Source organism: Pezoporus flaviventris, unplaced genomic scaffold (genome assembly GCF_033815535.1).
Source record: "Pezoporus flaviventris isolate CSIRO_AGI_PZ_B2104156 unplaced genomic scaffold, CSIRO_AGI_Pfla_v1 ptg000007l, whole genome shotgun sequence".
Taxonomy (NCBI): Eukaryota; Metazoa; Chordata; class Aves; order Psittaciformes; family Psittacidae; genus Pezoporus; species Pezoporus flaviventris.
This window is the reverse complement of record NW_026892555.1, coordinates 1,714,417-1,739,909: the sequence shown is the minus strand read 5'-3', so window position 1 is coordinate 1,739,909 and position 25,493 is coordinate 1,714,417. Positions and strand designations below refer to the sequence as shown.

The 25,493-nt window shown below is 48.5% G+C and overlaps 1 protein-coding gene across 2 annotated transcripts in view; it reads left to right on the top strand.

The window, feature by feature from the left end:
- Positions 1-13,454: 13,454 nt before the first annotated feature.
- Positions 13,455-25,493, top strand: part of ADGRB1 (adhesion G protein-coupled receptor B1) — a 285,153-nt gene continuing 273,114 nt past the window's right edge. For both annotated transcript variants that reach the window (XM_061447600.1, XM_061447599.1), the window contains exon 1: positions 13,455-14,181. The gene's annotated coding sequence lies outside the window, so the exon portion shown is untranslated. The remainder of the gene's footprint in view (positions 14,182-25,493) is intronic.

The window sequence follows — 25,493 nt, the reverse complement described above, 5'->3', positions numbered from 1 at the left end:
TTGTAGCCCCCTTCAGACACTGGAAACTGTTCTGAGGTCTCCACGCAGCTTCTCTTCTCTGGGCTCAACAGCCCCAACTTTCTCATCCTGTCTCCATACAGGAGGTGCTCCAGTCCCTGAGCATTCTTGTGGACTCCTCTGGACTTGTTCCAACAGCTCCACATCCTCCTTGTGTTGAGGACACCAGAACTGCTCACAGTGCTGCAGGTGAGGTCTCACGAGAGCAGAGTAGAGGGGCAGGATCACCTCCTTCGACCTGCTGGTCATGCTTCTTTTGATGCAGTCCTGGGTGTTGTTGGTGCTCTCAGCCTGGGAAAGAGAACTTATCTGTGGCCCTACCGGTGTGTGTTTAAACCAGCTTATTATGAACAGGTTTGACATTTCCCCTGTGTTTTTCTGCTCTGGAAGCACTTCCACTGGCTACCCTGCATGTGTTTCACTATTATTTAGCTTGAAAGTACCTGACTAAACAGGTAGGAAAGATTCCTCTTCGTAGTTATACACTGTTTTGATGAAGTGAGGCACTGAGGATAACAATAAAGCCCATTGTTCCAAATTCTTGCTGAAATTGCTAAAAGACCCCAAAATGAACCAGTTTTGTGGCATAGTATCATGCTTGCTTAAAATCTCTTATGAGTGCAGGCTGATTTGGATTGTCATCTAGTTTAGTGATCGGCCTTTCCTTCCAAAAGACAGTCCTTTGCAAATAAAAGCTAGAGTCAACCATCTCTCTTTCTGCATGAGAAGGGCTGTGTGAGATCTCAGCTATCTGTAGCCAGAATGCTTCACCCTTTCAATGCAGGAAGTCACATGTAGATACCCTTTTAAATAAGCATTGTTGAATTTGTTCTTCATGGATTTGTCTAATGGTTTAGTGTTGGTCTTGGCCCTCCTTAGGTAATGGAATTGATGACCTTAAAGGTCTTTTCCAACCTGGTTGATTCTATGTTTCCATGCTTCTATGATTCTAAGGGTGAGACATCTACACTGGAAAATGGGGAATGTGCACAAGCCTAAAACTAAACTCATCATCACCTACCTCCCAGCTGTGTAGGGCTTAATGGCATATTTGCCCAAAAGTAAGGTCATGCTGATGTGCACATGTGGGACCATTGCTACTACAAGGCAGATTGTGGATTATATATTTTATGTGCAGCTCAATTAGGTTTATGATGCAAAAGGATGGAGCAAAAACATACCTGGTCTGGGGACATCTTCCCCTGCCCTTCAGTCTTCACCAGCGTCCTCATCACTGACCAACAGGTCATGGCCAAGATTGCATTGGTTCTGAGCCCTCCTGAGGCAATGCAGTAAAGCCAGAAAACAAGTTATGCACTGTTAAAATCATGATACATTATATACATTTCTCTCATGCTTATGCCATCCTTCAGCAGAGCTTCAAGGAAGGCAGAGCAGAAAGAAGGTCTCTGCCCCAAACCATTTACAATGTGCAGTGTTTGGCACCATTGAGTGGCTTCCATATTCTGTCATGCATATAAACATGTGACAATTGTGCAATTGGACCAAATATCTCAGTGACATCAGGAAAGGCATGGTGACTTCCAAGAGTTCCATGCAGCTTGAAGTAAATCAGCTCCCTAAGCAAAAAGAAACCACATTTAGGGAAGGAATATGCAGCTGCATCGAGTAGGATGCTTCCAGTCCCTTTCAATTACTTCAAGTTGTTCCTACACTCCTGTAAAGTTGCTGATTTTGTGAGTTTGAACATCCCTGGAGATCTTTGTTCCCATTCCACCAAGCCTTTTGCAAGCTTCTGAGCTGTCTCTGGCAAAGCTGCATTGGAATCAGTGCTGAGTCTGGAGGAGTTGAAGGAACATTGTAGGGGTGCTTGGTTCAAAACATCCCATTCCACCAATCCTTTTGCAAGCTTCTGGCCTTTCTCTGGCAGGGTTGCACTGGAATCAGTGCTGAAGTCTGGAGGAGTTGAAGGAACATTGGAGAGGTGGTTGGGACAAAACATCCTTACGTCAGGAGTGCAGAAAACTAAGCCTGTGCCTGCTAAAGGCATGTTAAAGATTTGCGTGTCTATTGATACAGGGCATATTTCTCTCCCCCCTGATCCAAATGAGCACATTAAAATGAAGTCTATTCTGCTTTCTCATGACTCCAGCACCAATGGATACCTCAGCATAGACTTTAGAATATTTTCTTGATCCCAGATTTACGTATGTTGACTTGGTCTCCATCTTCAGGAACTCTCTGTAGTCCTGTGAGCCTTTGTGTGGTGAAGAATAGGAAGTCAGGGAAGGAAATTAGCAACATCTGGCTGTAAATATAGGTCTTGATGTAAAAACACTCTTAATAGAAAGAAAACAAACAAGCAAACATGGCTCATTATATATTAAATGAGCCTCTGAATAGCACAGACTTCTTCAAAGGAAATATAGAAAGCAAGGGGCATTTACGAAGAAGAAAAAGACAAATGCAATTAGGATGTAGGCTTTTAGGTTGTGTTGTCAATCTGATCAAGGTAAGGCAGGATTGGGGATACAGCTAATGCTGGAAATGGCTTTGGGGTCATCTGCTCCATCACCTCACTTTTGGACCATGATTGTTCTCTCTGTCTTAATCGTCTTGGTCCCATGTTTTCCAAAGCTGATAAGGAGCTTTTCCCTATATAAATTGAATGCACATGAGAGCCACCATTCTTATGTGCCTCTCAGATTGCCTTCCAAACTTTCCAGCAGCCTCCAAAGGCTGTGTCTAAACCCAAAACCTCTCTAACCAAAGGGAGAGATGGTTTCTGAAGTTTGTGATTACTCTGGACAAGGTAGAAAATGCTGGGAAGACAGGGAAGATTCTTGAGTCAAACGGTCTCTTCTCCATTAAAGTATGTAATATAAGTAATGGGTTAAGTATCACTCCAACTGAAAGAGTTGCATTTATTTCTATCAGCAAGTTGAGATACAAAACTTGAGGGTAATTCAAAATAAGAAAGAAAAGAAAGAAATCAGAAGATAAACCCCCATACAACAGCTGCATTGCTTATATATTTTGAGGTTAATTACTTGATGGAGTCCCTTCAGCTTATTTAAACATTTAATTCTGTTCTCTTATTCAGTCCGCAGGTACATATGGATTTCACAGAGGTTTAACTTTAACAGGACAGAAGGAAGTTCCTCACAATTGAAGCAGGCTTTATGCACAAGTCACGATGTTACATTCAACACTCAGAGGGAGAAAAACATGTTCTTTCTGCCTAAAGTGACTTATTTTCAGATGAAAGGAAACAGCTTCCCTAGAAGAGCACCACCAACAAAACGGTTTTTGAACTCCATTCAAAGGGAATGAAGTTCAGCTTTATTCTCTTTCAGACTTGAGTGTGGTAATACAGTCAAGCAGAGTAGGACTTTTGCAGCATCATGGCATGAGTGGTAAATGCTCCAACCCTGGCAGTGTTCAGGGCCAGGTTGGACAGAGCCTTGGGTGACATGGTCTGGTGTGAGGTGTCCCTGCCCATGGCAGAGGGTTGGAACTGGATGATCTTAAGGTCCTTTCCAACTCAAATCGTTCTATGATTCTGTATGACCTCAGTCAAAACATTTATTTGCCGTATGCCGCCATTCTCCCTTGCTCATGTGGGTTGTAGGAATTTCCTTGCTCTAGAGGAGTGTTGTATTTTGATAGCACATTGACATCAAAAAGTAAAATAGATCACAGGTCATTGCATTTAGAAATATCATTGCAGCTGCAGAACCTTTGAACTTCACTGGAAACCACTGCAGGGTATTTATGAACACACATAGCATCGAGGAGTGAATTCTATACTGCTACCAAATGGCTCAACAGCCAGGCTTGTGCCAGCCGATCGCAGTGATTTATGGCAGGAGGCAGTGATAAGCCATCTGATAAATGGCTTCTCCATTATCATAAGCAGAAATGTTCCAGCATACATTATAATTAAATCTGAGGGAGAAAACACAACCCAAACCAAACGAGAAAACAAACACAAAGGGGCTGAAGTTGGATCAATGCTTTATTTGCTCTTAAACTATTATTTTTCTTCCCTTATTTAAGATTGAATCCACCTCTTACTGAAGGACATCCAAGCTTGATAAGGTATGCATTATGGGATCAACCTTGTATAATAGCACATAGAAGATATTCTTAGGTCAAATGAGTTCTACAGGATCAGCTTTTGATTTCAGCGTATGAAAACATGCTTGGGTCAAATACAGCTATGGGAAAATCACAGATTTTCATTCATGGGAACATCAATGAAATAAATCTTTAAAGGTGCTGAGCACTCTCCCAACTCCATTGGTTTCTATGGGAGCCGGGGGGTACTTGAGCTTGCAAGAATTAGACTTGGGAGATGATTTGAATTGTATGAACCTGCAAAATGAGGCTGGAAACACACTTTTATGTGAACTTCTGGAGCTTTTAGTTTTTGCTTGTCTCTTCTGACATCAGTGCAAAGCTGACCTCTATGGAAACCCACTGAGACGTAGTTCACGGGTGCTGGGAGCATGGGGGCAAGAAGATGACTGTGGTGGGTTGACCCTGGTTGGATGCTGGGTGCCCAGCAAAGCTGCTCTGTCACTCCTCTTCTCAGATGGACAGGGGAGAGAAAATGTCATGAAAGACTCATTGGTTAAGATGAGGAAAAGGAGATCGCTCACCAATGACTGTCATGGGCAGAGCAGATTCAACTTAGGGAAAAACTTAATGTAATCTACAATCAATCATATCTCAAATAAAATAAACCCAAATAATAGTAATAAATTATTATGTTAATAATATAATAATAATTTATTAATAACTATTAATAGAATATTGTTATAATTATATTATGTAAAATAATATGCCAAATCTCAAATAATAAATATATTTATTTAATATAGTAAAAACCCCACAAATCTCAAAACACCTCCCCACCACCTCTCCTTTATTTCCAGGGTTGGCTTTACTCCCAATTCTCTACCTCCTTCCCACCAGCAGCTCTGGGAGACGGGGGATGGGGGTTGCAGTGAGTTCATCACACTCCTCTGCTGCTGCTTCCTGCTCAGGGGAGGACTCCTCATGCTCTTCCCCAGCTCCACTGTGGGGTCCCTCCCACAGGAGTCAGTTCTGCTTGAACTGCTCCAATGTGGATCTTTCCCACGGGCTGCAGGTCTTCAGGAACTGCTTCAGCGTGGGTCCCTTCCATGGGTGCATCCTTCAGGAACAGGGTGCTCCAGCGTGGGTCCCTTCCATGGGTGCATCCTTCAGGAACAGGGTGCTCCAGCGTGGGTCCCTTCCATGGGTGCATCCTTCAGGAACAGGGTGCTCCAGCGTGGGTCCCTTCCATGGGTGCATCCTTCAGGAACAGGGTGCTCCAGTGTGGGTACCTTCCATGGGTGCATCCTTCAGGAACAGGGTGCTCCAGCGTGTGTACCTTCCATGGGTGCATCCTTCAGGAATAGACTGCTCCAGCGTGGGTCCCTTCCATGGGAGCATCCTTCAGGAACAAGCTGCTCCAGCGTGGGTCCCTTCCATAGGAGCATCCTTCAGGAACAAGCTGCTCCAGCATGGGTCCCTTCCATGGGAGCATCCTTCAGGAACAAGCTGCTCCAGCGTGGGTCCCTTCTATGGGAGCATCCTTCAGGAACAGGCTGCTCCTGTGTGAGTCCCTTCCATGGGTGCATCCTTTAGGAATAGACTGCTCCAGCGTGGGTCCCTTCCACAGGAGCATCCTTCAGGAACAGACTGCTCCAGCGTGGGTCCCTTCCACAGGAGCATCCTTCAGGAACAAGCTGCTCCAGCGTGGGTCCCTTCTATGGGAGCATCCTTCAGGAACAGGCTGCTCCTGTGTGAGTCCCTTCCATGGGTGCATCCTTCAGGAATAGACTGCTCCAGCGTGGGTCCCTTCCATGGGTACATCCTTCAGGAATAGACTGCTCCAGCGTGGGTCCTCTGCAGGATCACAAGTCCTGCTGCAAACCTGCTCCAGCGCAGGCTCCTGTCTCCACAGGGCCACAGGTCCTGCCAGGAGCCTGCTCCAACATGGGCTTCCCATGGAGTCACAGCCTCCTCCAGGCATCCCCCTGCACCAGCTGATAATGCAGACAATGGCACATATCCACCTCCATTGGCTATAGGTGGATATCTACTCCACCATGGACCTCCATGGGCTGCAGGGCAGAGCCTGCCTCACCATGGTCTGCACTATGGGCTGCAGGGGAATCTCTGCTCCAGCACCTGGAGCACCTCCTCCTCTATTTCTGCACTGACTTTGGCATCTGCGGGGCTGTTTCTCACATATTCTCACTCCTCTCTCTGGCTGTGGTTGTGTGGGGTTTTTTTCCCCTTCTAAACTATCATTGATTATATAACAAATATGTTATGTTGCATGTTATATATGTCATATGTAAGCGTTACACGTTATGCATTATGTGTTATGTGCGTTATACGTTATATGTTATATATATGGGGTGCTACCACCATCACTGATAGGCTTGGCCTTGGCCAACAGTTGGTCCATCTTGGAGCCATCTGGCATTGGCTCTGTTGGACACAGGGGAAGCTTCTAGCATCTTCTCACAGAAGCCTCCCCTGTGGTTCCCCCAGTCCCAAAACTTTACCACCCAAACCCCATTCAATGACCTAAAGGTTTGGTCATTCCCTATCCATGCTTCTTTAGATATGAATGTTAGAGATGCCACCTTTTAGGGGGCTCACTTCTATCAGGAATTTTACACACGGAAGAAGGGAGTGCTCCTGCAGGAGACTTGTTTTCTCTATTTCAAAGGGAGTTTTTATGTAACTTCAGGTGTAAAGGCCATTGCTTCTCCTGCAAGGGTGATGGAGACATGAGTTTGCTCTTAGTTGAGCCATCAGCAGGTTTGATGCAGAACTGGTACTTTTGTAGTCAGGAAGCTCGGGTGCTTCTTTACACTAAGCTTCAATTAATGAAGTCCATTCATTGTGTAGCTCAAAACACCAAATAAGCAGCAGGAAGAGAAAGAAGCTTGCAACGAGTTGCATATTTCTTCAGTATGGTTCTTAGCTCTCTTTGGGCTACAAGTGAGTTCTTTAAATTGGGCAACATGGTCCAGAGTAAAGCGTCCCTACCCATGGCAGGGGGCTGGAACTGGATGATCCTAAGGTCCTTTCTAACCCAAACCATTCTGTGATTCTATGATTCCACTAATTTAGACTTAGATTTTCAGTATCTAAAGGGGGCTACAAGGATGCTGGGGAGGCACTCTTCATCAGGGACTGGAGTGACAGGACAAGGGGTGATGGGTTCAGACTGAAACAGGGGAAGTTCAGGTTAGATATAAGGAAGAAGTTCTTTATTGTGAGAGTGCTGAGGCACTGGAATGGGTTTCCCAGGGAGGTTGTGAATGCTCCATCCCTGGCAATGTTCAAGGCCAGGCTGGACAGAGCCTTGGGTGACATGGTTTAGTGTGAGGTGTCCCTGCCCACGGCAGGGGGTTGGAACTGGATGATCTTAAGGCCCTTTCCAACCCTAACTATTCTGTTATTCTATGATTCTATGATATTAAGTGTTTTACTAGAACAAGGAGAAAAGGAACATTGCATTTTTGTGAAACAAGCAACCAAACAAAACCCCCGAACAATTATCATTAAGAATACTTTGATTTTTTGAAAGCTAACCTGATGATAGTGAATCAATAACAAAGAGGAAATATAAGTTGGAATCAAAGCAAAGCATTTTGCCTGGCCTGAATTGAATTCACGTGTCATTCTTAAATGCTGGGTTATGAAAGTGATCCCGGGATCCTGAGCTCATTTCAGGGTTTTGTGACAGCCAGTTGAGATATCTTAATCTTTTTTTTTCCCAGCATGGAGAATTGTTTCCTCGTTCAGCTCTAGAGGTATCACCCCTGTGAAAGGGGATAGACAATCCTTTACAGCACAGAGGTATTTTACACTTCAGGCTCTGTTTGCCAGCGCGCAGCCACGGAGGCTTTCCTTACCGCGTACTTCCACTCTCTTCCATTGATTTAGGAGTTCTCACCGGCAAATAACATTCTCTCACTTTCTGCTGAAAGAAGGAGATTTACTTGGGGAAAACAACTCCGTAAACACTACGTACTGCCATCTATAGCTCTGCTTCGGAAGCACAGTGGCACGGCGAGCCCTGCGAATGAATCTGCTTTTACACCACCAGCACAGAAACCTTTTGTGCTACGCGAGGTCTCAAAAAGGCTAGCAGTTTCCAACAGCTATTGTGGGGAAAGACGCGGTAATTAATATCACCATTCCTATTTTTAGGACGTGTTCAGCACTTCCCCTCTGGTGTAGAGTTTCCAAACAAAGCTAAGGAAGAACTGGGAACTTGTTAGAGAGATTCCCTTTATGAGGCTGTTTGGGATGCTCCGTCTTTGGCTTCACTGGCAGTAGCATCACTGAAATGCAGGCAGATACAACACAGCTCCCTCTAGGACAAGCATCTTTCGTGTTGTAACAGCTTTCTTCTCTTTAAGATGAGCTTCCCCCCACCAAGTGCACTTTGCTTTTAACCTCAGACCACAGGTTTTCTACCTTTTGTTCCTGAATCTCCATCAGCTTTTTCCCTTGCCATAGAAGGGGGGAGGTCCTCCTCATCCATGTTTTGGCAAAGAGTGATGTGTAAAGCTCCTCTGATCCCCAGAAAAGCATGTGTTTTGGGGAATGGATACATAAAAGAAGGAGGGAAAGGGGCTGAAGCCCCAGTGAATCCTGATGTTCAGTGCTGATTGGGAAGGCAGCAGGACTTCACCACCATCTCATCCCCATCCTTTCCCTTCCTATGCAGGGTGGGGGGCAAAGGAAAGATCAGGATCAGTGCAAAGCTCTGGGGGAGAAGAGCTATGGACATGTAGGCTTGGGGATGCATCACTCCAGACCCAGCATCAGAATTGCTTTCAGAGGGGGGGATCTATCCTCTCCCCTGATGATCCAAGGACCTTGGGCCCCTGGTCCCAAGCTTGGCTTCCTTAACAGTGCAGTCACCCATTTAAGCTCCAGCCACCATCACTGCCCATGACCATTTATGTGCTGGTGTTTGTTCCCCTCACAAGGACCCATCTTTTGGGGTCCATAAGTTGTCCCTTGTTGTAAAGTGTTAGGGGAGAAGGTTGGCATTAGGATTTTCTATGCTGTCATTTGGGAAGTTGGGACTGATGCCTTCAGTCCCAACTCTATAATATGGATTTAATGCTAAAATCCTGGTTTAGAAGTGTCTTAGCATGTTGTCTGAGCATAGAAGTCTCTAAGCAAAGGCACTCCTTGAACACAGACATTGCTTTCACTTAATAAATACAGCCCATATGAGGAGGAGCAGGAGTTTTCTCTCTTGCACTTGGGAGAGGCTGCAATTAGAGGGTTTGATGTGTGATGCTGTGAACATTTACACTCCTGAGCAGCTCCGGAAACCACAGCTGGTATCAGGGAAAAGTGAGATAGAAACCACGAGCCAGCAGCCATGTGAGAGAAAGACATGGGAAAATCCCCTTCAAGGCCTATGTCGAGCTGAGTTATTCCTCGTCACCCTTTGGCAGAAGGATGTGGCTGTGGAAACTGGGAATCAAGCAGATCTTTAGCCAGACACAATGCAAGATGTTGTAGATGTAAACTCAGTGTTATCTGCTGCTGGAGGGGAAGTAAACTGATTACTCACAAGGTGTCCTGCTTTGCTTTTCTCCTCTTCAAACAGATCCCCTGGGAAGCCCAGACATTCCCTTTTTGTTCCCTTGCCATCCTCATTTACACCTCTGATGTCTGGAGATGCCATTGGCAAGGGGGGGACTCTTCCAACAAACTGGGCTCAGTTCTCTACATTGCAGTTATGCTTCCAGCTGAGTTTAGGGGCAGATACATTAACCTAGTGGGACCAGAAGCCTGGAGTTAGCAAATCTAAACCAGCTCTGAACAACTACCAGCCCAAACAACCTATTTCAATCAGAAAGTGCAAAACCTGGGCAGAGAGAAGAGGTTTTGCTCTCCATTTCATGTCTCCCTCATGTACTTTGTAGTCTGAGACCCCTGAAGTATTCACCTTATTCCTTCTCCTTAAATCTCTTTGCAGATTCCCAAGGCTGCTGCATTTAACCATAGATATTTCCCATTCCTTTTGGATTTTGACCAGTTTTGACAACAAAAGGCACTTTCTGCGCAGTAAGCATGGTCTAAATTCAAAGCATGTGTAAAGGCAGAGGGATTGCTTATCTGCATTGGGTTTGCTGGTGTCCTCTGGCCAGAGAGAAGAGTTACAGCTGGATCCAACTCAAGCCTTGCCATCTGCAACAGCCAGTCAGAAAACCAGACCATGGGCACAGGCAACAAGAATCTAGTGGAGAAGAGAATCCAAGTTGCCTCTTGCTTGTGTTTTTGCACAGCAAAGCCAGTGTTTGCCATAAAACCCACCCAGCATCTCCCCAGTGAGTATTGCAGGTAGGTTGGCCTTACAAGCATCACCATGGTGGTCTGGGGTTGGTGCATCCCAAAAGCTGCTGTGCCCTAAAGCCTCTGGTTGTGCTTGTTTTGTCTGCTTCTCTTTCCTCTGGCAATTAAACTGGGAAGTCTTGATAGCACCCATATCTGTTATGAGTAACTTCAGGAGTCCTCACACTGCGTTGTGATGGGACAGGGCTTGCCAGTTTGGGCAGATCTCTGGTCTTTTGCTTATTTCTACATAGTTTCAAGCAAAATGGGGCTGGAAACTCTGTTGAAGGGCTCTCTGTGTAATAAATAAATGGTACTGGGCAGCCCAGGTCCCAGCAAGGTCTATACATGGGGAGCAGGGGCAACAACCATCAACACAAAGGTATCTTTACATCTCAGTGTGTTCTAGTGGTGTTGGCTCAGTGACTCCCTTTGGATGCACTTTTTGGGAACTATGGAGACTGGTGAGGGCAAAAACCCTGTTAATGCAACTTCTCCGTCCCTTTCTATGGCTTTGCTGCTCATCCAGGCTTGCTCTCCAGCATGATGCTCCCCTTTTTGCTTGAGGACCCAAGGGCTGCCCTTCACAAAGTAAGTGGGCCAAGATGGAAAAATGGACTAAAATATGGTCAAACCAGTTGACATAAATGTAAAGTGGCATAAAACAGGCCATTCTCCCTCTGTGTTTTTAAGGTGTGGGTCATGTTCACACTTTTGTTAAATGAGGATCTGTGGATTCATGGACCACTCTACCTAGGAATGCATAGAAATGGGCTGCAATGAAATCCTTCATTGCATTCTCACAAAGATGAGATTTCCATCATTGCAACAATGGGGTTAGAAATGTGTTTAATTTTGTCAGTGGCATTTTTTCTTTGTGCTGAGCTTTTTTGCCCCATGACACAGGGGAGATGAGAGCTGTACCTCGCTCTGCATAGTATCATAGAACAGAGAATGGTTTGGGTTGGAAAGGACCTCGAGATCATCCAGTTCCAACCCCCTACCATGCGCAGGGACACCTCACACTAGACCATGTCACCCAAGACTCCATCCAGCCTGGCTTTGAACACTGCCGGGGATGGAGCATTTACCACTTCCCTGGGCAACCCATTCCAGTGCCTCAGCACCCTCACAGTAAAGAACTTCTTCCTTATATCCAACCTGGACTTCCCCGGTTTCAGTTTGAACTCATTTCCCTCTCACCGGACGCAGGTGAGTGCCCCCCGCTTCCCCCACGGCCCCAAAGGCATTGCAGGGCTGCCCCATGGGGCTCACAGGGGCAGAACCCACTGCTTTCCATGGGCTCCTTTTGCCATGCACTCTGTTGTTCCCACCGAAGCTCTCATCAATCCTGCTTGGCACAAGCGAGGGCTGGATGAAGAGAAGCTGGAGAAAGAGGAGAAGAAATCCCTGGGGAAGTCGGTGGAAGCCTTCTTGAAGGAAAAACAAACTCCTGAACGCAGGAGAGGGAAAGGCAGAGATTTCCATGCGGAGCATGCACCGTTCTAATCCAGCATAGCCGCCTGTCGGCTAAAAACCAGTATTTCAGGCCCCAGCTGCCCCTTTGCTCCAGTCCCCGCTTAACTGGAGATGTCACAGATGCCTTTGGCCAGCAGTGCTGCAGTGCTAGCTGGGGACGAGGAGAGGCTGGTTAGCTGCGCTCCAGCCAGCGCTTGATGCTCATCTCCCCTAAATAAACAGTGTTCTCCACAGTGTTCTCCCGTTTTCCCTTCCCCTGGAAGTTCTTTTTTTGGGGGGGATAGGAAGAGGTTTGGAGGTGCGAAAAGAGCCGGATGGGGTGAAGTGAAGGGATCAAAGGGGAAGAAGATCAAGGGAAGGGGGTGAAGGTGCCCTGGGGAGTCCCTCGGGAAAGAAATGGGATGCTCACCCTCCCTGAAGGCAGAGGGACAGAGGGTGAAGGCAGCAGGGATTTTTGCCTCGGCCCCTTGGGGGCAGGTCTGTGCCCCTCCACTGCAGCAGCCCCAAGCAGGGATGGGGGTGATTTTGTCAGGGAAAGGGGTCGTTTTCCTCCTCATGGAGTAGGAAGGGTTAAAGACAAGGGGCAGGTCCTGAAGTCTGGCAGGATGCTGAAGTCCCCCTGCTCTCCCCCCTTCTCCAGCCTTATCCCTCTCCTTTCCATCCCCTTCCCACCCCTTTCCGCAGGCTCTTCCTTATCAGGGGACCTTCCCGGGGCTGCAAACACAAAGGCAGCATCTTTACCCCAAAGCTGCTGGGATGAAGCACGTACCTTTTACCCCAGTCTTCCTCCTCCATCTGCCCAAACTCTCCATTCCCCTCCTGCCACCCTCGGGTGTTACATTGGTGCGGTGCACACACATTACCCCCCCCCCACCACCACCATATATGCGTGGGTTAATGGAGCAAGGAGTTAGGAAGGATGCTAGGAAAGAGGTAAAAAAGGGAATAAGTGAGAAAGGGTTAACGGCTGTTGCTGTCTCAAGCCTGAGCAAACCGTATGCCCTGGTGCAAAGCCACAGCCAAGCCGGGGTCCTGGGGAACCCCGCATGCTCCGGGGCTCCCCTTCATCCTCATCCCATCTTCCGTGTGCCCCTCGTCAGGTTGTTGGCTCGCAGCAGACCCTGCCCAATCCGGTACCCAGGAGCGGCGAGCCGGGGCTCTGCGCATCCCTCGGGGGGCGACCCGCACCTCTCCCGCAGGGGTTTTCTTTAGTGGGGGGGGGGAAACAGAGCCCTTGTCATTCCCCCCCCCCCCCCCCCAATCATCATCATCATCCCGGCTCCCTCTTCACCTCCTGGCTCCCCGCTTTAGGGCTAAGCTGTCCCGGGGAGGTTGTGCTGCTCAGACGCCAACGCACTCCGGCTCTCGCTGGCTCTTCTGTTCCATCCATCCATCCATCCATCCATCCATCCATCCATCCATCCATCCATGCTTCCTCTCCTCCTATAGGCTAGCGGAGCATGCCCGATGCGATACCGTGGTGGTTCAGGTCCTTGCCTATAGCTGCCTGTTTTACAAAGCTCCGATCCGTGCGTGTGCGTGTGTATGTGTGTGTGTGCATTTTATCCCTCCCTCCTATCCCTCCCTCTCCCTCTCCCTCTCTCTCTCACTCTAATGTGTGATCTGGAAAGCTTATAAAAGCCTGATGTAATCCTTAATGCAGCCCCTGGCTACAAAGACTGGATCTAGTTTCACAGAGAGAGATTCAGAAGCAGAATTCAAAGAGGAAAAAAGAGAAGCAAAAAGTGGGGGGAGAAGAGAGAAGAAGCAAGCAAAGCAGACGAGTGGATTGCAAACAAACATCTCTTTCTGAAGAAGACCCTTCTCGCTCTTCGCTGCTGGGAAAGCTACTCCGAGCCCTGCTCTATGATTTTTCCTTTACGGAGAAGACTCGCTCGTCGGCTTGGATCTAATGATTTACTGGCTTTTAACGGCGTTTTTCCGCTCTCCTAAGGATTTCTCCTCGGCAAACGGCTTCGTTCTTTGCAGCTCTTCTCTTTCACCTGCCTGTCTGCAGAGACACCAAAGGTTCTCCCTTCCTTTCCCTCACCACCCCCATTTCTTTTAGTTTTCTTTTTCCCTCCCTTTTCCCGTTTGATCTATACATGTATATATATATATAAGTGCGTATGTATATATATATGTAGAGGCGAGAGTGGAGGGGAGCGGAGGGAGAGCTGTGCCATCCTTCTGGACTTCACGCGCTGCCCAATGTTGGGCTGGTTACCCCTGGATATGTTGCTGGTTTCCATTTGGAATTTGACAAAGGGAAGAAGGAGGATATAAAACCTGGGGGAGCTCTGCAAGGTAAGGGGCTCCCGGCCACCCTTTCCTTCTTCCTCGGAGGGGAGGGAAGAGGGGAGACACGACTTCTTCGGGCTGTGCTTTGAGTGCAGGGACCGGGGAGGGGGGGATGTCTCTCTTCATCCCCAAGGGAGGCAGCGGTTGGGTACCCGCTCCTCTGCTTTTACCCCTGGAAACAGCACCCGGAGGATGCTTTCATCCCCTCCGCTCCGCAATTTGGACTGACGGAGCATAATCGCTCCCTGCCATGGGAAGTTTTAACTTTCGGGCATGCGGGTCCTGTGGGCAAACATCAAGAGGAGGTGGAAAATATTGATGTCTGCAGGATGCGGATGGGGGGGGGGAAATGCATTCCTGTCCTAAGGAAAGGAGCTGGGGACCGGGTTGTTGCTGGGGGAGAAGGCAGCCGTGGGGAGGGAAAAGGAGCTGGGAATCGCGACGGGGAGAGAGCTGCAGAGATAGCCTGCAAAGAGCTGCGAAGCCGCGGTGCCTTGGGGTCCGGGACTCCTCAGCCTGCAATGTTGGCAAACAAAGTCTCTGAAGGATAAGCAGCCGCTTGCCCCCGGCATGAATCTGCCCTTATCCCAGCTCCTTGTCCTTTCCTTGGGGAGCTGGGGTGTTTTAGGTGTGTGTGTGGGATCCGTGCTTGCTTTACCGCTTGTGTGGCACCTTCCCAGAGCTGGAGGCGATGGCTGGGGAGGTGATGAGCTGCTAATGTCCCACCCCAAAGGCCATTTATCAGTACTTAGCTTCACACTATGGGAGAAAATTAGCCTTTAGGCTATGTAGAGTACGGCACAGACACACGAACGCTGCTCCTGGAACTGAGCTTCTGGGGGATGCTGGCATCCAGGCATGGCTTAGCCTTTCTTTGGGGAAGGAAAAGGGGGGGGGGGGGAAGAGGGAGAGAGGAGTCTCCATCAGGAATGCGTAATTACAAAGCATCTTGTTCTGAATCACCCTGTGTGGGAATGAATCGCAGAATTTGTCTCTCCCTCTTCCCCCACCGCCCCCTTCCCTTTCACGGCCTGACATTCGCTGATGGAGGGTGGCTGTTGATGTATCTTCAGACTTTCGCAGAGAGGTGTTTCAGCCATGGCTCTTGCCAAGGCTGGAAGGAAAAGCAGGGTGAGAGGGAGCAGGTAGAGCTTCCAAAGGGACTTTTCAGCCTGGTTGTGCCCCGGTCCTGGCTCAGAGGAGGCATCGCTCCCCAGCAATCGAAGGCACGGGTTGCGGATCAACTCTGCAAGGTTGTGACTCATGTCCCTGATCCTGCCCTGGCCAAGGAAACAACCCCTGTGTGAATCAGTTGCATAGAGAGGAGGTGGTAGGGAGGGGAGTATCAAGGCAAGGTCAAAGGGATGGAGGGCAAGACATCCCCCTTCCATCCCCAGCCACCTCATCCCTTTGGAGCTGGGGTTTTCCAAGGCTCAGGCTCCATCCAGCTCCAGAGCGCCAGGGCCAGCTGACAGCTGATGGCTGAGGGAGGAGGAGGAGGAGGGGAAGAGGGGGGTGAGGAAGAGCGAAGCTACTTTGACAGATGCCAAAACCTGCCTGAGCGGCAGAGCGAGGATCACCTCAAAAGCGAGGGTACCAGGAGGTGGCCAAGGTGCGGGGTGAACCTCCCCGTCCCCCTTACCTGTTGAGTAGCTATAGGTTTGCTCTCGCTTATGCAAAGCCTATGGAAAAGCCATAGGGATGAGCCCCGGGCACTCCGCGGAGCTGAGCGGCGACCTCCGCCGCGTAGCAGGGAGGGCTGTGTATTAATGATGATGACTCTGCTTTGGCTGGTGCTGAAATATCTGTATTATCTATTATCAGCTGGGAGACGAGGCTGGAGGCTTCGCAGAGCTGGGATCGCATCCAAAGTCCGGGCTGCTAAAGGAAACAAACAACTCCCCGTGCATATTAAGTGGGTCCCTAATTAATTAATGACTCATTAACCTGGGTCCCGCAGTCATTGCTGTGCCCAAGAACCTCGCGGGGGAAGAGGAAGGAGGTTGCGGGGCAGAGAGGGAGAGGTTTTTACCCTCGGAGGGTGCTGAGGAATTGCACCAGCTCGCAGCCAAGCCGCACTGCCAGGGGTAGGGTGGCCACGGGTCTGAGCCAGGCAGGGGCCATGGGGCACACAGGACATGTTGCTTGGTGGGTCTTGGGAACAGGGGCATGGAGAGCTCAGGGGTGCTGGGGACACACGCACCAGGGGACCACCATGCTCAGCGCTGCGTGTTATATCGGCGTCGGGGTGCAGCATCACTTCTGCTGCGGAGGGTGAAGAGGAAGGCTGGGCAGGAACTGGACAGGGGCAAGGAAAGAGCAGAACTCCTGGTCCTTAGCACTCGGGATGCTGTTGCAGAGCCCTGGCAGCAGGAATAGGGGCTTGGACACCCCTTAATTCTCCAGCAAAGGTGGGCAGGCTCAGGGAAAGACTGGCTGCAAAGCAGGAGGGTCTGTTGATGAACCCCTGTTCCCCTTAATGGGGGAAACTGAGGCAGGGGAACATGACAGATCCCATACCCGGGCTGAGAAGTGTGCATGTGTTTGGGGGGGGGGGGGGGGGGGAAGGGACGGGACTCCTGAACCCCAGTTAGCCCCTCAAGGAGCAGCCAAAGGCAGTCTCCATGGTGGGGGAAACATCTCCCCCCCATCCCACTGCTCTGCCACCCCAGGGAGAGCTGCATCGCTCTCTACCCCGAAGGCACCCAGAGATGGTGTGGGACACACACAAAGACCTTTCCCTCACTTCCAAGCACCCCACAGCCCCCTTTTTCCAACCACCCCAAACTTACCGACAAACCCCACCACCACCCTCATTCCCTCTTTCCCATAGGATCGGGACCATCCCCGCTGCAACGCTGGGTGGGAAAAGGATGAGGGCACCTCAACCTTCGTGTCAGGGTCCCCCGTTAACCCCGCAGTTTTATCTATGGGGGGGCACGGGGCTTGCGGCGAGCGGCGGGGAGGTGGCGCTCGCAGCCCGGCTATGGTCGCCCGCAGCCCCCGGAGCGCAGGGATGCTCGGCACAGCCCGTTGGAGCGGAGACCCCCGCTTTACCCCCCCAAAGAACCAACAAGCCCCACGGCTGGGGCTTGCAGGAAGAGATACCCCGCACCCGAAACACGCTGCTCCAAGGGTTTATTCCCGAACATCGCATTCCCATGGGCTTCCCCCCCCCCCCCCCCCCAACCCCGGTATTTTTACCATACTCCCCCACATGTTTTCCCCTCACGCTTCTCCCCTATTTCAGCATCGTTGTGAAAGAAGAGGCTATTTGGGATGCTAAGGGAGTGCAAACAGTGTGGGTGGCTCTTCTCACCCCTATAGCCAGGATGGGGTGGGGGGGAAACCCCCAGCCCCAAGGGCTTGCTTGGATGCTGTGTGTGAGCCATTGCTCCCTATGAGTGGGCAACGCGATGCTCAGCCGTTCTGGGAGTTAACCCAGAGTATTGACCAGCAGAGATTTTGCCCCATCATTGCTTTAGGAGAAGGGGGGAGATGGAGATGAAGGGGGGGTTCCCATGATGCTTGCAGATGGTTTTTCTTCCCCCCTTTTATTTTTAGGAAGGAGAGGGGGATGCAGTGTGATGCCAGATCCAAACCCACCTTCTCCCATAGCTCAAGCGTAGCAGGAAATCCCCTGCCATCGATACCTGTTGCAGGGTATCAGCTCAGCTCATTAATTAGCTGCGTTGGTAAATAAATGAGTCTAAGCTTTTCCTTGGGCACGATCCGTGCTGCTTGGCCACCTTGCTAGGATAGGTGCAGTGGGCGAAGAGGGTTTTCTTCAAGATGGATGACAGGCTGTCTCTGTAACTAGCTCGCCTCCTCCCCTTGAAGAAGAGAATTTACATCCCCAAGCGAGCCTTCAAAGGGAAAGGAGCTGGCATCTGGCCTGGAGGTCTGCAGAAGATTGTCTTTCTTGGTGTCGCAGCACATATAGGAACAGCTCGATGTGGCTGCAAAGTGCAAAGTATTCCAGCATATCCCAACACTCGATGCGCAGGATGCTCCCATATTCTTCCTATGGCTCCTTCCCTAAATTCTCTGGGCCCTCTGCTTGTTTGAGGTTTGAAGAAGGTGATGGGATGGAAGAGGGCAGGAGGGGGATGCCTGTGCTTAGATAAAACTGGATTAAGGCAACGGTAACTTGCTGCTGGTTGGACTTGATGATACTAAAGGCCTTTTCCAGCTGAGTTGATACTTTGATTCTGTGATGTCCATCCATATATTTCGGTGGGATGGGGATTTGGGGCTATGAAGAAAGGGTCTGGGGCAGGGTTCTTTCAGCAAAGGTGGGGATAGGGATCTGCTTCTTTGCATCTCAGCTGCTTTGAACCACATCTCTGACAGGGAAAGCAGTGTCCCGTATGCACTGGAGAGACAGGGCCCTCTTTTGAACTAAGAAACACTTTTTCTTTAGATGTGTGGCTCTTCCAGGTCCCAAATCCTTAGGGAAGCAATCCTTTAAGTCCCAAATCACCATGCTAGGGATTGTGGAAACCGTTGTTTCTTAAAGTCAGGATGACCATTAACGTTATCCTGTTATCCTGGTGTTTAGCATCCTCCAGCACCGCAGGATAGGAGGTCTCATCTACCTTGTGACTCACTCCTGCTGGCAAAAAGGCAGTCTTCCCACAGCACCACACCACCCCTTCCAGTACCTAAAGGGCCTACAGGAAATCTGGAGAGGGACTTTCTACAAGAGCATATAGCGATAGGATAAGGGGGAATGGCTTTAAACTGGAAGTGGGGAGATTTAGATTAGATACAAAGAAGTTGTTCTTTACTGTGAATAAAGGACTGGCACAGGGTGCCCAGAGAAGCTGTGGCTGCCCCATCCCTGGCAGTGTTCAAGGCCGGGTTGGACACAGGGTCTTGGAGCAGCTTGCTCTAGTGGAAGACGTCCCTGCCCCTGGCAGGGGGTTGGAACTGGGTGAGCTTCCAGGTCATTCCCAACCCAAACCATTCTTTGAACCCCAACCCAGTATTGGTAGCATTTTGTTAGAATGTAAGAGATCACTGACTAGAAGGTAAACTTCTTTTTTGAAGAGCAATGTGGCATGGAAGTCCATGTGGAGAGCATGCATACCTTTCCTTACATTCACCCCATGTGATTGTTGCCTTTTTAATATGGAATCATAGAATCGTATCACAGAATGGTTTGGGTTGGAAAGAATCTTAAGATCATCCAGTTCCAACCCCTTTCCATGGGCAAGGACACCTCACACTAGACTGTGTCACCCAAGGCTCTGCCCAACCTGGCCTTGAACACTGCCAGGGATGGAGAATTCACCACTTCTTTGGGTGACCTCTTCCAGTGCCTCAGCACCCTCACAGTAAAAAGCTTCTTCCTTATATCCAACCTGATGATTTTCAGAATGCTAGGGCTACAAGACACAGCAACACATGTCAAAAAGGAAAAGAAAATGAGCATTAAATCGAGTCCTTTTAGAACTTCCATTTGTCATCACATCTTGGGCTTAGAAATAACCTCGCAGTGCCTCTCGGAGCAAGGGTTTTGTATTAGTCTGATTATGCTGCAATAATCTGTCATGTTGCTTCAGGAAGCTCTCAGGGAATGGGGGGAGAAAGAAAGGAAAAGAAAGATAATATTGAAAATGAGAGGGCTGCTCAATTGGTGACTGTCTCGCACAGACACACATCACTGCCCCCTTTATGGGGATGTAAATTGGTTGCCTCTGCCAGAGACCATGAGAGAAGATTTGCTGATTTTCATTTGTTGGAGTGAATCACCCCCTGCCAATGTTATCAAAATTAAACTGGGGACCGTTCCTTCCTTTCCTTCTATTCCCTCTGTGCTTTTGTCTAAAATATCCCTTCATAAAACATTGATCAAGGAGCTGGTGATAAATGAGCTGTTGAGACTGCAAAAGCTCTGCTGTGTTTGGTGTCGTGCCTTGCCCCTGGACAACGGGGATCAGGGAAAGCAAATGGTATTTGGAGGAAGAAGGAAGAGAAACCCTGTAAGGAAATCCAGGCTTTCTACTCGTTTAGAATATCTGGGGGTAAAAACTGAAGCAGGGATCTGTAATCTAATGTGTGTTAGTGCATTATGTCAGTATGTTGGTGCACTGAAGTGAATGGATGAAGCAAGATACATGAAGTCTGCAAAATCCTCTTTCCAATGAGCATCATAGAACCATGGAATGGGTTGGGCTGGAAAGGACCTTAAGATCATCCAGTTTCACCTTCCTGCCATGGGCAGGGACACCTCACCCTAGACCATGTCCCCCAAGGCTCTTCCCAACCTGGCCTTGAACACCGCCAGGAATGGAGCATTTGGCACTTCTCTGGGCACCCTGTGCCAGAGCCTCAGCACCCTCACAGTAAAGAGCTTTTTCCTTATATCCAACCTGAGTAGTTTTTAGGGTAGTGGTTTACTCCAGGTAGAGCTGCTGCTTGCTGACTTGATTTGGCCTGTGAGAAGGATGGAGGGATCCTGCATATATTTGGGACACCATTTTGTGCATACCACGTGCATGCCCCGGTGTATATTATTGCCAACTCTTCTTCTGAACATCTAGTTTTGGACAGAGGCAGCCCTTGTTACAACTCATCCTACAATGTCAGCACTCCCACCTTCATATTCACCTTGTCTACTCCTTGTTATCAGGTTGGCTTTACTAGAAGGACATGTTCCTTCAGCTCTTTGAGCTCAGCTGGTCTATAACAAAGTCCTTGCTGATTGCAAAACAGCTCTTTTCTTTTTTCACTCTGCCAGCTATTAGGACTATCCCATTCCTGGCAGACCTACCTATTCCATATTCATGGAGAGTTAGCATAGCTCTCAATCTAATGCTTTCAGGATAGGGGTCATCACAATTTCCATGCTGGAATAGATCTGGAGCTGAAACGCTTTGTCCCTATCCCATCTGTGCTCCCGTCTTCTTGTGGACCTCTCAGCTGACTATTTAAGCCCACAGACACACAAGCCACTGAAAGCTTGGTCTACCCAACACCAAACCCCATGGCTTGATTATAAGAGATGCTGCAGTGTAATCCTCACTGAGGACTAAGACCACTGTAGGGCTGATCTCTTCCACTGCCAAACCATATGTCTCAGACCAGGGGTTCTGGTCTTCATTGAGACATTGGGTTTTCTGCACTTTGGTGCTTTCATTTCAAATAAGGATGCCTGACTTCCTTCTTCCCCATGGGGCTTCATGCCAGCTGTTCAAATGGACTTGGTCAAACAACCCTTCTTTAGGGATTCTCAAATGAAGGGCACCAGCCAAGTAGTCAAGGCATGAATCACCTTTCCTGTGTTTTGACTGTGAATGCATGTTCACTCTTAAACCTTCCTCCTGAGTCATGTTTTCTTTTCCTTCCCCAAGCCTTATTTTCTTGATGCCTTTCTACAACAGAGGGTCTGGAAGTCTGTTCCCTCTGGATCAAACACATACTTTTCCTGGAGACCTTGTGTAACATTTCATCTTGCGAAATGGTCCTTTGTATATAGTCCAACCCATTTTGATATACAAGTAGATTAAGCCTGGGGTAGGAGTCTCATGCTCTATGTTGTTTAGCAGCAATTTAACAATGGCTATCTCCTGGAAACAAATATCTGCTGGTTCCTGCAAATGAAAGTCGATATACCTTCAGAAGGAAATTTGTCCTGATGGAGTTTTTTGTATTGAAAGCCCTGTTGGTAGATTTATTCATTGTGCAGGTTCGTTCCCTTAACAAGTCAGTTATTCATTGGCCATTGCTTGAGGCTATGTGGAATTTATGGTCATAGTCCCGTAATCAGATATTTTGTTATAGAGGGCTTTGCCACTGTGAGAGGTTTGAATAAATCAACATGCAGCAAAAATTGATCCTCTCACAAGCTATTTCTGGACTCAGCTCTTGCTTTAAGAGTATTTTCTCCCTTCTTGAACCATGCTATGAAAACCTGGTCAGCTCTACCAAAGCTATGCATTAGGGCACATACACTTACATTTATGCATTCCTGGATATGATTTTTTGTTTTGACCATGTTTGAGATGCATTCTGTTGCAATTTCCCAGGCAAAAGACAAACAAAGAGGAAGGAGTTTTCCTCCATCACCTGGCTTAAGCATCTGGAAGGTAGAAAGGACTGCCTGAAAAGGCTTTAATCAACTGCCAGCGAAGAAAGGGAAATCTCATTTTGAGTAACTGCACTGATGTCTTATGTACTAAAGAGCTTGTCCTGCTAATCTCCCCTTCTCAGATGTTGTTATACAATCTGATCAGCCCTATTGAGCTGAAACAAGGGTTAATTGCTGACATAAAGCTCCTCACCTTTGCGCATACAAAGAATGCAGCACGGGTGAGCACCTTGGTTTTTGGAGCTTAATAGAAGCTCACCACATGCATGCAATGGAAAGGGAATTTAGTTCTTGTGTGAGCCCCAAGAATATCTCTCTCTGAAGTTAAAATTACAGCAGGGCCTATGATTTTTATGGCAGAAATCAGGGATGGGAGGAGGGAAAAATCTCTGTAACCTAGCAGCATGTACAGCTGCTGTCTGTTGGGCCATCAGTGGTGTTAAATATGTGGAATGCAAAGAACCTCTTCCCTGTGAGCAGGGCTGAACTGCCTTGACACATACACTTGGGCTGGAGCTTGGCAGTGGTATGGTTAGTCAACAGTCTGACTTGCTGCCTGCCTTGCAAGTGTTACCCGAGGCACAGCATCTTTCTAGGGAAACTGATGGCTCTAGGGGTGGGTTTTGATTCAAGAAGAGTCATAGAATCACAGAATGGTTTGGGTTAGAAGTGACCTTAAAGCTCATCCAGTTCCAGCCCCCTGCCATGGGCAGGGACACCTTCCACTCCAGGTTGCTCCAAGCCCTGTCCAACCTGGCCCTGAACACTGCCAGGGCAACCTGTCAATGTCTCACCACCCTTTGTGAAGAACTTCTGTTCAGACCAGGACATTTAGTGCCTGCTCTGCTCTGGGGAGTGCAGCCATCCTGAATGAGCATCAGATTTTGTGATAAGGACCATGTGGATTGTGGCCGTAGAGCATATGGGTAAAGAAACACATATGGGAGAAGAGGCCAGTGGGTTTCTGAGTCACGTCTCAGTAGAGGCAGCAGATGTGACACAGCACTGCCCTTCCAATCGCCCATCTTAGCCCTTGCAGGTCTTCCACGAGGGCAAGTGAAGGAGTAAATAAATATGAATGTACATTTATTGCATATTTTGAATGCTCACAAGAAATAACATGCAAAATGTTCAATATTTTCTGTCCTGTGTGACTTGCTGGCTCCTGCCAGCTGGGGCTTTTAGATATGTTAGTAGGGATAGCAGTGCTGTAAGGACTTCCAGATCCTCCAGATGGAGGTGATTCTGCTACCAGCGGGAGAGATGGTGACAGTCAGAAGAGCAGCAAGGCTGGGAGGGCAAGGGGAAAGCTGGGAGAGATCCCAGCAAAATGCCCGTTAGCTGGGGGGATCCAGTTAAGTGGGATGCATGTAAATATCAGGAAGGCATCCTTTTCCATGAGAGTTTACATGTTTATTGATGTATCCAAGGCATCCCTCTGGCACTGCCTGGCTATGGGCAGTGCCTGCAGAAGTGGAAAAGCCCCTGGAACGGGAGGTTTTGGTAGCAAGACCCTAGGTGGGATAATCTCAGTCCAAAGGCTGACCCTCTACCAAGACCAAGGAATATGGTGGGGTGGGTTGGAGGAGGTGATTTCCAGATGTCTCTTCCCATCTCAAACATCTGTGATTCTGTGAAGAGGGAACTTTCATGTCCCCCTGCCCCGGCCCCAGACATAGGTGCCCTCAGGAGCTGCTCTTTGATCTGTTCATGGTGAGCCAAAGGCCTGCAAGCACTGAAGGTTTTCTTGCAGGATAAACTCCAAGGAGGGACTGTATGACAACAGCCTTTGGTATCTCAGAAGGGAGGAAATCGGATGAGAACTGAGGTCTGGGTCTGAAATGTAAGCGTGCTGTGGTGTTTTGAATGAGAGCAAAACCTTTTACTGTGTGACACAGCCTTAATACCCCTCAAGAAGCAGAGACTGTCCTTGTTCTGTGTTGGGACAAAGTCCTGGTTTGATATCCTGTTGGCTTAATCTCTCTTTTCTATTCAAGGACCCTCTTGGTAAGTCCATACCTCTTCATCTCTCAGAGTCTTCCACTGATTTTTAGCTGGGCTGTGGCCAGTGGTGATGTTACAGCATCTTTGATCAGAAGTGTGCACACAACTTGCCCTAAGATGTGATACTTGGCTTCTTTTACTTCTGTCACTGAAGCCTTGCTGTGAACAGATTCCCCAGTTGTCCTGGGAAAAGATGAGGTTTCAGGCTTGTTCTGCACTTGAGGGGAGTTTTCTGGGATGTGAAAAGGGGGAATCCTCCATCACAAGCTTCTTCTTCCTGGTTGTATGGGGCTGATGACTCGTGGGTCCTTCCCTTGATTGGTCTGGCTTTCGACTTCTGATTAATAGCAAAGATCTTAACAAAAGGACCTCTAAGACCATCTTAGAGGGTAGTATGAGAACCAACAGCATAAGGTATGATATGGGATGTAGTGCTGGGGATGAGGAAGATGGCTGGTAAAACTGGCTGTGATTGTTACCAACTCCCAGCATGTACAAGGACTATTTCTTGGTTTGGAGATCATCTTAAAAGGTTCAGGGAACTAAACCACCTTTCTCTTCCCTGTCTTGAATAGGTTTCAAACGTGTTTACAGAGGAACTCACTACCAGGTTTTCTGTTTTACATGATGAGGGGAATGTGGGATGAAGCAGTAATGTTTGTCACCTCCCTTCCCTTGCCTATAAGGGTGGTTGGATCTAAATAGGACTTTGCTTTTTCCAGTCCTGGAGCTGGCTCACTAGGCTCTACTTGTGTGCAACGGGCAGCGCTGGGGAGTGATAGGAGAGCTGATGCTAAATACAGCTACCATGCACAACTAAACGCATCGGAAGCTCCACACTGGACATGGCTGCCTTTCACATGGACTTGCAAAGTCTTCCTCTAACCTCCTGCACTCTTAAAAGCAGTTTCTGAGCAGCAAAGTTCATAGTGAGTTGTGGCGATGTGGTTATTAAAACCCCAGCCTCCCACCTCAAATTACAACCCCAATGCTGAGCGTGTTTCCCACTTAATGCTGGCCCTCTGAGGTTTCCTTTTAGCTCTGAGCCCTTTTGAAGTTGCTGTTGATTACAGAGCAGACAGCATGATCCCCCTGTGGAAGTTATTTGTAGTTGGGAGGAGGAAGGGAGGAAAAAAGAAATCAATCACCCTAGTGCAAATACCAGCAATGGGGTGGAGAGCTAACGATGCTGCTCAGCCATACTTCCCACTCAGTGGCC